Raw genomic sequence first — 12,695 nt, forward strand, 5'->3', positions numbered from 1 at the left:
GCAACAAGACTATCTCCCTCAGGTGCGCACAGGCACCCCAGTGGGGGAATTGGATCTCTTTTAAAACTTTCATTGATAAGCGCGTGCTACAAGACTATCTCCCTCAGGTGCGCTGGCACCCCAGTGGGGGAAGGGATCTCTTTTAACCTTTCCTTGCTAAGCGCTTGCAACAAGACTATCTCCCTCAGGTGTGCTCGGGCACCCCAGTGGGGAAGGGATCTCTTTTAACCCTTTCCTTGCTAAGCGCTTGCAACAAGACTATCTCCCTCAGGTGCGCTCAGGCACCCCAGCGGGGGAAGGGGATCTCTTTTAACCCTTTCCTTGCTAAGCGCTTGCAACAAGACTATCTCCCTCAGGTGCGCTCGGGCACCCCAGTGGGGGAAGGGGATCTCTTTTAACCCTTTCCTTGCTAAGCGCTTGCAACAAGACTATCTCCCTCAGGTGCGCTCGGGCACCCCAGTGGGGGAAGGGGATCTCTTTTAACCCTTTCCTTGCTAAGCGCTTGCAACAAGACTATCTCCCTCAGGTGCGCTCGGGCACCCCAGTGGGGGAAGGGGATCTCATTTAACCCTTTCCTTGCTAAGCGCTTGCAACAAGACTATCTCCCTCAGGTGCGCTCGGGCACCCCAGCGGGGGAAGGGGATCTCTTTTAACCCTTTCCTTGCTAAGCGCTTGCAACAAGACTATCTCCCTCAGGTGCGCTCGGGCACCCCAGTGGGGGAAGGGGATCTCTTTATATACTTTCCTTGCTAAGCGCTTGCAACAAGACTATCTCCCTCAGGTGCGCTCGGCACCCCAGTGGGAAGGGATCTCTTTAACCCTTTCCTTGCTAAGCGCTTGCAACAAGACTATCTCCCTCAGGTGCGCTCGGCACCCCAGCGGGGGAAGGGGATCTCTTTTAACCCTTTCCTTGCTAAGCGCTTGCAACAAGACTATCTCCCTCAGGTGCGCTCGGCACCCCAGTGGGGAAGGGATCTCTTTTAACCCTTTCCTTGCTAAGCGCTTGCAACAAGACTATCTCCCTCAGGTGAGCTCGGCACCCCAGTGGGAAGGGGATCTCTTTTAACCCTTTCCTTGCTAAGCGCTTGCAACAAGACTATCTCCCTCAGGTGCGCTCGGGCACCCCAGTGGGGGAAGGGGATCTCTTTTAACCCTTTCCTTGCTAAGCGCTTGCAACAAGACTATCTCCCTCAGGTGCGCTCGGGCACCCCAGTGGGGGAAGGGGATCTCTTTTAACCCTTTCCTTGCTAAGCGCTTGCAACAAGACTATCTCCCTCAGGTGCGCTCAGGCACCCCAGTGGGGGAAGGGGATCTCTTTTAACCCTTTCCTTGCTAAGCGCTTGCAACAAGACTATCTCCCTCAGGTGCGCTCAGGCACCCCAGTGGGGAAGGGATCTCTTTAACCCTTTCCTTGCTAAGCGCTTGCAACAAGACTATCTCCCTCAGGTGCGCTCAGGCACCCCAGCGGGGAAGGGATCTCTTTAACCCTTTCCTTGCTAAGCGCTTGCAACAAGACTATCTCCCTCAGGTGCGCTCGGGCACCCCAGTGGGGAAGGGGATCTCTTTTAACCCTTTCCTTGCTAAGCGCTTGCAAGACTATCTCCCTCAGGTGCGCTGGCACCCCAGGGGAAGGGATCTCTTTAACCCTTTCCTTGCTAAGCGCTCAACAAGACTATCTCCCTCAGGTGCGCTCAGGCACCCCAGTGGGGAAGGGGATCTCTTTTAACCCTTTCCTTGCTAAGCGCTTGCAACAAGACTATCTCCCTCAGGTGCGCTCGGGCACCCCAGTGGGGAAGGGGATCTCTTTTAACCCTTTCCTTGCTAAGCGCTTGCAACAAGACTATCTCCATCAGAAGCGCTCCCGCAACCCACTGGGGGAAGGCGATCTCATTTAACCCTTTCCTTGCTAAGCGCTTGCAACAAGACTATCTCCCTCAGGTGCGCTCAGGCACCCCAGTGGGGGAAGGGGATCTCTTTTAACCCTTTCCTTGCTAAGCGCTTGCAACAAGACTATCTCCCTCAGGTGCGCTCGGGCACCCCAGCGGGGGAAGGGGATCTCTTTTAACCCTTTCCTTGCTAAGCGCTTGCAACAAGACTATCTCCCTCAGGTGCGCTCAGGCACCCGAGTGCGGGAAGGGATCTCTATTAACCCTGTCCTTGCTAAGCGCTTGCAACAATACTATCTCCCTCAGGTGCGCTCAGGCACCCCAGCGGGGAAGGGATCTCTTTAACACTTTCCTTGCTAAGCGCTTGCAACAAGACTATCTCCCTCAGGTGCGCTCGGGCACCCCAGTGGGAAGGGATCTCTTTTAACCCTTTCCTTGCTAAGCGCTTGCAACAAGACTATCTCCCTCAGGTGCTCGGGCACCCCCGTTCGGGAACGGGATCTCTTTTAACCCTTTCCTTGCTAAGCGCTTGCAACAAGACTATCTCCCTCAGGTGCGCTCGGGCACCCCAGTGGGGGAAGGGATCTCTTTTAACCCTTTCCTTGCTAAGCGCTTGCAACAAGACTATCTCCCTCAGGTGCGCTCAGGCACCCCAGTGGGGAAGGGGATCTCTTTAACCCTTTCCTTGCTAAGCGCTTGCAACAAGACTATCTCCCTCAGGTGCTCGGGCACCCCAGTGGGGAAGGGGATCTCTTTAACCCTTTCCTTGCTAAGCGCTTGCAACAAGACTATCTCCCTCAGGTGCGCTCAGGCACCCCAGTGGGGAAGGGATCTCTTTAACCCTTTCCTTGCTAAGCGCTTGCAACAAGACTATCTCCCTCAGGTGCTCAGGCACCCCAGTGGGGAAGGGATCTCTTTAACCCTTTCCTTGCTAAGCGCGTGCAATAAGACTATCTCCCTCAGGTGCGCTCAGGCACCCCAGTGGGAAGGGGATCACTTTTAACCCTTTCCTTGCTAACCGCGTGCAAGACTATCTCCCTCAGGTGCGCTCGGGCACCCCAGGGGGGGAAGGGGATCTCTTTTAACCCTTTCCTTGCTAAGCGCTTGCAACAAGACTATCTCCCTCAGGTGCGCTCAGGCACCCCAGTGGGGAGGGGATCTCTTTTAACCCTTTCCTTGCTAAGTGCTTGCAACAAGACTATCTCCCTCAGGTGCGCTCAGGCACCCCAGCAGGGAAGGGATCTCTTTTAACCCTTTCCTTGCTAAGCGCTTGCAACAAGACTATCTCCCTCAGGTGCGCTCAGGCACCCCAGTGGGGAAGGGATCTCTTTAACCCTTTCCTTGCTAAGCGCTTGCAACAAGACTATCTCCCTCAGGTGCGCTCAGGCACCCCAGCGGGGAAGGGATCTCTTTAACCCTTTCCTTGCTAAGCGCTTGCAACAAGACTATCCCTCAGGTGCGCTCAGGCACCCCAGCGGGGAAGGGATCTCTTTTAACCCTTTCCTTGCTAAGCGCTTGCAACAAGACTATCTCCCTCAGGTGCGCTCAGGCACCCCAGTGGGGAAGGGATCTCTTTTAACCCTTTCCTTGCTAAGCGCTTGCAACAAGACTATCTCCCTCAGGTGCTCTGGCACCCCAGTGGGAAGGGATCTCTTTTAACCCTTTCCTTGCTAAGCGCTTGCAAAAAGAATATCTCCCTCAGGTGCGCTCAGGCACCCCAGTGGGGAAGGGGATCTCTTTTAACCCTTTCCTTGCTAAGCGCTTGCAACAAGACTATCTCCCTCAGGTGCGCTCAGGCACCCCAGTGGGGAAGGGATCTCTTTTAACCCTTTCCTTGCTAAGCGCTTGCAACAAGACTATCTCCCTCAGGTGCGCTCAGGCACCCCAGTGGGAAGGGATCTCTTTTAACCCTTTCCTTGCTAAGCGCTTGCAACAAGACTATCTCCCTCAGGTGCGCTCAGGCACCCCAGTGGGGAAGGGGATCTCTTTTAACCCTTTCCTTGCTAAGCGCTTGCAACAAGACTATCTACCTCAGGTGCGCTCGGGCACCCCAGCGGGGGAAGGGGATCTCTTTTTACCCTTTCCTTGCTAAGCGCTTGCAACAAGACTATCCCCTCAGGTGCGCTCGGGCACCCCAGTGGGGAAGGGATCTCTTTTAACCCTTTCCTTGCTAAGCGCTTGCAACAAGACTATCTCCCTCAGGTGCGCTCAGGCACCCCAGTGGGGAAGGGATCTCTTTAACCCTTTCCTTGCTAAGCGCTTGCAACAAGACTATCTCCCTCAGGTGCGCTCGGGCACCCCAGCGGGGAAGGATCTCTTTAACCCTTTCCTTGCTAAGCGCTTGCAAGACTATCTCCCTCAGGTGCGCTCAGGCACCCCAGTGGGGAAGGGATCTCTTTTAACCCTTTCCTTGCTAAGCGCTTGCAACAAGACTATCTCCCTCAGGTGCGCTCAGGCACCCCAGTGGGAAGGGATCTCTTTTAACCCTTTCCTTGCTAAGCGCTTGCAACAAGACTATCTCCCTCAGGTGCGCTCGGGCACCCCAGCGGGGGAGGGGATCTCTTTTAACCCTTTCCTTGCTAAGCTTGCAACAAGACTATCTCCCTCAGGTGCGCTCAGGCACCCCAGTGGGGAAGGGATCTCTTTTAACCCTTTCCTTGCTAAGCGCTTGCAACAAGACTATCTCCCTCAGGTGCGCTCAGGCACCCCAGTGGGAAGGGGATCTCTTTAACCCTTTCCTTGCTAAGCGCTTGCAACAAGACTATCTCCCTCAGGTGCGCTCAGGCACCCCAGTGGGGAAGGGGATCTCTTTAACCCTTTCCTTGCTAAGCGCTTGCAACAAGACTATCTCCCTCAGGTGCGCTCAGGCACCCCAGTGGGGAAGGGATCTCTTTTAACCCTTTCCTTGCTAAGCGCTTGCAACAAGACTATCTCCCTCAGGTGCGCTCAGGCACCCCAGTGGGGAAGGGATCTCTTTAACCCTTTCCTTGCTAAGCGCTTGCAACAAGACTATCTCCCTCAGGTGCGCTCAGGCACCCCAGTGGGGAAGGGATCTCTTTTAACCCTTTCCTTGCTAAGCGCTTGCAACAAGACTATCTCCCTCAGGTGCGCTCAGGCACCCCAGGGAAGGGATCTCTTTTAACCCTTTCCTTGCTAAGCGCTTGCAACAAGACTATCTCCCTCAGGTGCGCTCTGGCACCCCAGGGGGGGAAGGGATCTCTTTAACCCTTTCCTTGCTAAGCGCTTGCAACAAGACTATATCCCTCAGGTGCGCTCTGGCACCCCAGTGGGGAAGGGATCTCTTTTAACCCTTTCCTTGCTAAGCGCTTGCAACAAGACTATCTCCCTCAGGTGCTCAGGCACCCCAGTGGGGAAGGGATCTCTTTTAACCCTTTCCTTGCTAAGCGCTTGCAACAAGACTATCTCCCTCAGGTGCGCTCAGGCACCCCAGTGGGGGAAGGGGATCTCTTTTAACCCTTTCCTTGCTAAGCGCTTGCAACAAGACTATCTCCCTCAGGTGCGCTCGGGCACCCCAGCGGGGGAAGGGGATCTCTTTTAACCCTTTCCTTGCTAAGCGCTTGCAATCCCCTCAGGTGCGCTCGGGCACCCCAGCGGGGGAAGGGGATCTCTTTTAACCCTTTCCTTGCTAAGCGCTTGCAACAAGACTATCTCCCTCAGGTGCGCTCGGGCACCCCAGCAGGGAAGGGCTCTCTTTAACCCTTTCCTTGCTAAGCGCTTTAACAAGACTATCTCCCTCAGGTGCGCTCGGGCACCCCAGTGGGGGAAGGGGCTCTCTTTTAACCCTTTCCTTGCTAAGCGCTTGCAACAAGACTATCTCCCTCAGGTGCGCTCCGGCACCCCAGTGGGGGAAGGGGCTCTCTTTTAACCCTTTCCTTGCTAAGCGCTTGCAACAAGACTATCTCCCTCAGGTGCGCTCGGGCACCCCAGCGGGGGAAGGGGATCTCTTTTAACCCTTTCCTTGCTAAGCGCTTGCAACAAGACTATCTCCCTCAGGTGCGCTCCGGCACCCCAGCGGGGGAAGGGGCTCTCTTTTAACCCTTTCCTTGCTAAGCGCTTGCAACAAGACTATCTCCCTCAGGTGCGCTCAGGCACCCCAGTGCGGGAAGGGGCTCTCTTTTTTACCGCTGTATCTCAAAAATTATTCATCACAGCTACAAAACAAAAACACCATTGGAAAGAGGAAGCCAAGATCTATAAGATTCTTCTTGGATTAGACGTGTAATACGGCCCCTAAACCGACCTTTGTAGGGACCTGAAACTTGTGGGGTTTGACTTGCAATACAGCCCCTAGACCCAAACAGTGTCCCCTCATGGAGTGAATATGGCTAAAAGTTAGTTACTTAGTTAGGCAGCTGGAGACGCAGCTTATGTGGCTCAAACCCTGGTTGGGCTGTCTCGTGCTGTACTCTTATTTAACCCGGTAGCTACAGGGAAAATGTATCCTAAAGGGCCCTCTAAGCGAATTAATGAGAAAAAATCATCACTCACGCAAACCATTTCATAATATATAGTACCAACGCATTTGTGATCAGTTTGTGCATCATTTATTCGGGGGGTTTATATCATGGTAAAAATTTGGCCCATCGCTGCTACATGGTAAAGCCACAAATTTGGCCCATCGCTGCTACATGGTAAAGCCACAAATTTGGCCCATCGCTGCTACACGGTAAAGCCACAAATTTGGCCCATCGCTGCTACATGGTAAAGCCACAAATTTGGCCCATCGCTGCTACACGGTAAAGCCACAAATTTGGCCCATCGCTGCTACACGGTAAAGCCACAAATTTGGCCCATCGCTGCTACACGGTAAAGCCACAAATTTGGCCCATCGCTGCTACACGGTAAAGCCACAAATTTGGCCCATCGCTGCTACATGGTAAAGCCACAAATTTGGCCCGTCGCTGCTACACGGTAAAGCCACAAATTTGGCCCATCGCTGCTACATGGTAAAGCCACAAATTTGGCCCATCGCTGCTACACGGTAAAGCCACAAATTTGGCCCATCGCTGCTACATGGTAAAGCCACAAATTTGGCCCATCGCTGCTACACGGTAAAGCCACAAATTTGGCCCGTCGCTGTTACCGGGTTAAGAAAATAGGTTATGATTACAGTGAATAGATGGTGATGGAGACATTTACAAGTATGACACTTGCTTCTAGGCTGCCCCTGATCACATCATACTTGCATCCAGCACATCATCGCTGCCCGTTCCAAAAATTGCCGAAGCAACCAACCGCCGGGATCACCTTGGTGGGCTCCACTTCTTCAAGGGTCCCTGTGATGAAGCTCCTGGGGGTAAGTGGAGCAAGCATTTTTTATTGTTTTTTTGTTTAATTGCCCTTGAGCTGTCTCCCTAACCACACCGATTGATTTGTGCAACAACTGCACTGTTCCAGGCTGTCTCAAAGGTCATGATAATGGTGCAAGGACTTTTCCTTGTAAGTATAAACAGTAAAGTTATGCAGTGTCTTATTTGTGAAAGTGAGGGTCAGATTTGGTTAGGTTAGGTAAGGTTTGGTCAGAGGGGCACGTGTCTTGATACCCCCCTCTTGAGAGCATTGAAGTCATAGGCAAGGAAATACTTATCCAGGTGTGTGTAGTTCATCATTCAAACCCCTCTTGAGAGTATTTCAATCCATTACCTACCTTACGAAACAACACTAGCTATTCATATATCTTTTCTACAAATGTTCAACAACCATGGAAACGCTTTCAAAATCCAATTCAAGGACTATTTATTATTGAAAATATGGGATAATATTGACAAAAGTGCAGCCTCCTGTGGCAGCGGCCGCGACAGTGGTGCATCCGGTGTTGCGAGAAATACCTCTTCGCAGAAAGAAGTCGCAAATACAAGTGGGTCGAAGCTCCCCTCATCAGCAGGTCGTAAAGCTCGGTTGGAGTAGTTTAAATATATTTGACATGCGGCGTGGCCCGTCAGAAATTACGCAGCGCGGGTGGGGTGGGGGGGCCACTATGCCCACCATCCAATGACATGCCCGACATTCGTCAACAGACCGAATGCTAGGTCATATTGGAATAGACTACAAGAGTATGCGTTAGGAACTTTCCCTACTTTTGAGATTTTTCTAGGGAAATTTTGGAAGCCCATTTTTCAGTGATTTGGGCTTCCCTCCAAACCCCAGTTCCCCACAGGTCCCCAGGCTTGTCTTGGCGGGGTAGGGGGCTAGTGTTGGAGGGTGGTGTGTACTTCTTAAGATTTACTGAGGTGACAGATAGGTAATATTCCAGAATAACACCCAAGCTTACCCATGTCAAGTTTACCTGTTTCAAGCTTTTTGTGGCTGAGGTGACAGCTTGGTAATATTCCAGAATCACACCCAAGCTTACCCATGTCAAGTTTACCTGTTTCCGTTCACCGGTGATGAGGTTTCAGGCCCCGGTCCACCTCCGCAGCAGCGCTCCACAGGGCCGCCAACATTACAACACTAACATTAGCACCTAAAGTTGTCCTCAATCCTCACCAGGGTTGTTGATTTTTTTTAAATGAAAAAAATGGATTTTTTTTATTCAAATCAGATTTTTTTATCTAAGTTGATTTTATATATTTTTTTATAAATGAAAATAATTAAATGAACGTAAAGCTCAATATTGTCTACATTAGTTTAAAACACATGTTGAAGTAACCTGGCTGGCTGTTTGAGCCAGGCCTAAGACTGACCTGCTGCAGCCAGCCAGCCAGCCAGCCTTGGCCAGCACCACACCACAACTCTGTCTAGTCTCTTAACAGTCTAACCAGATCATGTCATGTTTTGGACATGTCCTCACTGAAATTGCTCAAAGAAAAATGACTGCAGCTTCAAATCAAAGTATCAGAAAAGACTGTGGATGATCTATGTGTGTATGTGAAGTAATTCTTTGAAAAATAGGAGAATATGTTTCAATTATTTCCTTTACTGCAACCCTGATCCTCACGTTTGTAAAGTCACAGGATTTAGTGAATAAGTGAGTCTTCAGCGCTTTCTTGAAGATTGCCAGACTGCCACTGTTCTTGACCCGTAGAGTACCGTTGACGCGTCTCACGCATTAAAAGCGATTTGCAGTCATATACTGTTGACGCGTCAGACGCGTTTGCAAATTACCGTAATTAATTGCAATTGAAAGGACGCTCCCGTGTGCATCTATACGCTCATATGGGTCAGAGCGTCGACTTGTGAGTCAGCCTAGCCTCTCCCAGGCCAATATGCCCCCAGGGGTGACGTCGACCCACATGGAAAGTGAATTTGGGCGTGTGACACGAACGAAATCAAGTCTGAAACAAAGTGACAGACTGTGGTGAGAGAAGTCCTTCATCAGCACACTGTCAGTAGACTGTCAGCACACTGTCAGCAGACTGTCAGCACATTATCAGTAGACTGACACCACGTCATCAGCACACTGTCAGTAGACTGTCAGCACACTGTCAGCAGACTGTCAGCACATTATCAGTAGACTGACACCACGTCATCAGCACACTGTCACCCCGTCATCAGAACACCATCAGCACACTGTCAGCACGTCTTCAACCCCGTAACAGTCTGCCTGGTAAGCCATTTTTCGTGTATTTCCGGATATTTTCCTCGGCCAGTTTTCCGCCATGGTGCGGTGCACACCTTTGGGCAGAGTTGCCTTTGTCTGGGGTGTGCGTGTCCTCAAAGTCGCCTTTCTCAACTCTTCTGCCCATGACCGGAAGATTACCAAAATGAGACGGCTTTTTCAACTTCCCAAAGTCAAAAACTTGACATAGGGAGTTTGTTGATGAAGGTGGCGATAAAACAACAGTTCTTGCTAGTTTGTGTTTGTGGTTTATGAAGCCAGTGTGTTCATTTTGTAGTCTTTCTAAAGTGAGGAAAGTGATCGGCTTAAATAGCTTGTTGAGCCATGCGTCCTTGTTTAACCCCTTGACTGTGGATTTCCCACAATAAGACATCACCAAGCTACAGGAATGTAACAAAAGGTGGCTGCTACAATTCACTGAAGGAAAATGTAAAGTCATCCACCTTCGGAGGGGATATCCAGCACACCAATACCACATGAGAAACACTCCACTATCCAACACAGAGGCAGAGAAAGACCTGGGAGTGTATGTTGCCAGGCTACCAGTGAAGGGATATCCAGCACACCAATACCACATGAGAAACACTCCACTATCCAACACAGAGGCAGAGAAAGACCTGGGAGTGTATGTTGCCAGGCTACCAGTGAAAGCCAAATCCGTGCCAATCACAGCCGATGGGTTAATTAATAGGTACTACTTGTTATGTCTAATTCTCTCTCTCTCTCTCTCTCTCTCTCTCTCTCTCTCTCTCTCTCTCTCTCTCTCTCTCTCTCTCTCTCTCTCTCTCTCTCTCTCTCTCTCTCTCTCTCTCTCTCTCTCTCTCTCTCTCTCTCTCTCTCTCTCTCTCTCTCTCTCTCTCTCTCTCTCTCTCTCTCTCTCTCTCTCTCTCTCTCTTGCTCTCTCTTTCTCTCTCTCTGGGCAACCAGATTCGAAAGGCTCCTAAACAACGCAGTACAGATTCACAGAGATATGCGTGCTTATATAAACAATATATATAAAATATAATATATAAATTATATAAATAATAAAATAAATATAAGGTCGCTACTTCGCAGATTTTCGCCTATTGCGGGGGGTTCTGGAACCTAATCCCTGCGATAAACGAGGGATTACTGTACTACCAAAGGCTGGCCTCACCTCAGCCGACCAGGTTCAGACCACTTAATCTGAAACCCCATCCTAGCTAAGTGACCCGCTGGTTATCCTTGTCCTTTGGGGCCCTGGGGTATTGGATAGGTCGGTGCAGCAGGGAGATCAGTCTTCGTATTTTATAATGTGAGTTGGGTGTGAGTGCGGCCTAAACGTATTGCACTAAAATAGCAATACCGTCAAGGACGACACGCGTTAGTTTTGTCACAGTTACGGGACCTACAGTTCATTAGGAGCATTTCAGCTCTGGCTACTTAGCGTCATTGCATGCGACAGAGTTTCCTAACCCGGTGGTGGTAGCAGTGGGGATCATGTTTCTTAGTGGTCCCTCTAAGCGAGAAAAATGAGAAAAAATTCACCCCTCACACAAACCATTTCATAATGTATATCAAAGCATTTGTGATCAGATTATGTATCATCTGTTTTTGGGGGTTTATATCATGGCACAAATTTGTCCCTTCGCTGCTACACGGTTAAGACGTCCTTTTCCTCCACAAAATATTGACAAATGGCATCGTTTGAATTGTTTCTAACGATGGCGATGATGTTTTCATTCCGGGAAGTTCTTGCTTATCATACAGTGATGCTTTAACATGGTCTGGGGGGCAACAGTAACACAACAGTGACCTCGTGAGCTCCATGTCCACCCCCACCTGGCAGGGTTACCCACAGGAAGCTCAGGAAATGGTCATCGCCATAGGCCTATGGAGGTGGGCCAGCAGAACAGTGGCTGCACCCAGCCCAAGAATTGGGGGGAATTCTTTAAAATCTGACACACCAGAACAAGAAACGTAAGAATTTTGCAAGATTTTGGGTCAGTTCTTACTTGGTCTCGGGTAATTCTTGGTTCTAGTCTCAGTCCGCGTTGTAAACTCATAGAAATAGCATCCGTGCGCTTGTGTCATGTTTTCAGCACTACAGTGTCACTTTTTGTGCTTTAACCCGCTAGCAGCGACGGGTCAGATTTGTGGCTTTACCATGTAGCAGCGACGGGCTAAATTTGTGGCTTTACCGTGTAGCAGCGACGGGCTAAATTTGTGGCTTTACCATGTAGCAGCGACGGGCTAAATTTGTGGCTTTACCATGTAGCAGCGACGGGCCAAATTTGTGTCTCTACCGTGTAGCAGCGACGGGCCAAATTTGTGCCATGATATAAACCCCCCAAAATAGATGATACATAATCTGATCACAAATGCTTTGATATATATTATGAAATGGTTTGTGTGAGTGATGATTTTTCCTCATTTTTCTTGCGTAGAGGAACCATTAAGAAACATGATCCCCGCTGCTACTGGGTTAATAATCTCTATGTTCCAATATGCTGTATGCTGACATGTTCGTCCTCTCCCACAGAGTGTTGGGAGTGTTGTCCGTGGCCAGGTCCAGGCACAATGCTTCCACGTCTCCCCGCTGATCTCTGCGGTCTAGAAGGTGGCCATGTCCCACCTGGACCCTGGCTCGGAGATGCCCTACCCCAAGCTGCAGGCCAACTTAGATATCGTCCAACAAAGGTGTGTGAAAGGCTTTGAAGCTGACCCAATGTGAAATGTTTGTTCATAAATATGTAATTTTTAAGAATACATCAAATCCTCCTCTCTTCCTCTTACTAATAGTCTTGTACCTCTTAAATATCGAGGGGCTTCGTGGTGCAGTGGTTAGCACACTCGGCTCACAACCGAGAGAGCCCGTGTTCGATTCCCGGGCGGAGTGGAAAAATTTGGGTGGCTTTTCCGATACCCTACGCCCCTGTCCACCCAGCAGTGTACCAGGTATTAATCGGGGGTTGTGTCCCGTCTCCTGGGGTCTGTTCCCTTCTCCTATAATTCCTTCCCCTTCTGTCTCTCCGGCATATGACCACAGATGTTGCGCCCACTAAACCAAACTTTCTACTTTTTTCAAAATTCCGCTGCCATGTTGCCTCTCTTTCTATCTTCTATCGATATTTTCACGCTGACTGCTCTTCTGAACTTACTAACTGCTTGCCTCCCCCCCTCCCGCGGCCCCGCTGCACACGACTTTCTACTCATGCTCATCCCTATACTGTCCAAACACCTTATGCAAGAGTTAACCAGCATCTTCA

General features: G+C 50.3%; 1 long non-coding RNA gene across 3 annotated transcripts; it reads left to right on the forward strand.

Moving 5' to 3' along the window:
* Positions 1-276: 276 nt before the first annotated feature.
* On the forward strand, positions 277-5,469 carry LOC126991094 (uncharacterized). Of its 3 annotated transcripts, XR_007745156.1 has the most exons (5): positions 277-696; positions 1,110-1,279; positions 2,024-2,108; positions 2,930-3,014; positions 5,404-5,463. It is a non-coding gene; the product is annotated as an uncharacterized LOC126991094 (long non-coding RNA). The 3 variants fall into 3 exon arrangements; XR_007745157.1 differs by lacking the exon at positions 2,930-3,014 and having other exon boundaries at positions 5,404-5,469; XR_007745158.1 differs by lacking the exons at positions 2,024-2,108; positions 2,930-3,014 and having other exon boundaries at positions 5,404-5,466.
* The last annotated feature ends 7,226 nt before the right edge of the window (positions 5,470-12,695 follow it).

Source organism: Eriocheir sinensis, unplaced genomic scaffold (assembly GCF_024679095.1).
Source record: "Eriocheir sinensis breed Jianghai 21 unplaced genomic scaffold, ASM2467909v1 Scaffold24, whole genome shotgun sequence".
Classification (NCBI taxonomy): domain Eukaryota; kingdom Metazoa; phylum Arthropoda; class Malacostraca; order Decapoda; family Varunidae; genus Eriocheir; species Eriocheir sinensis.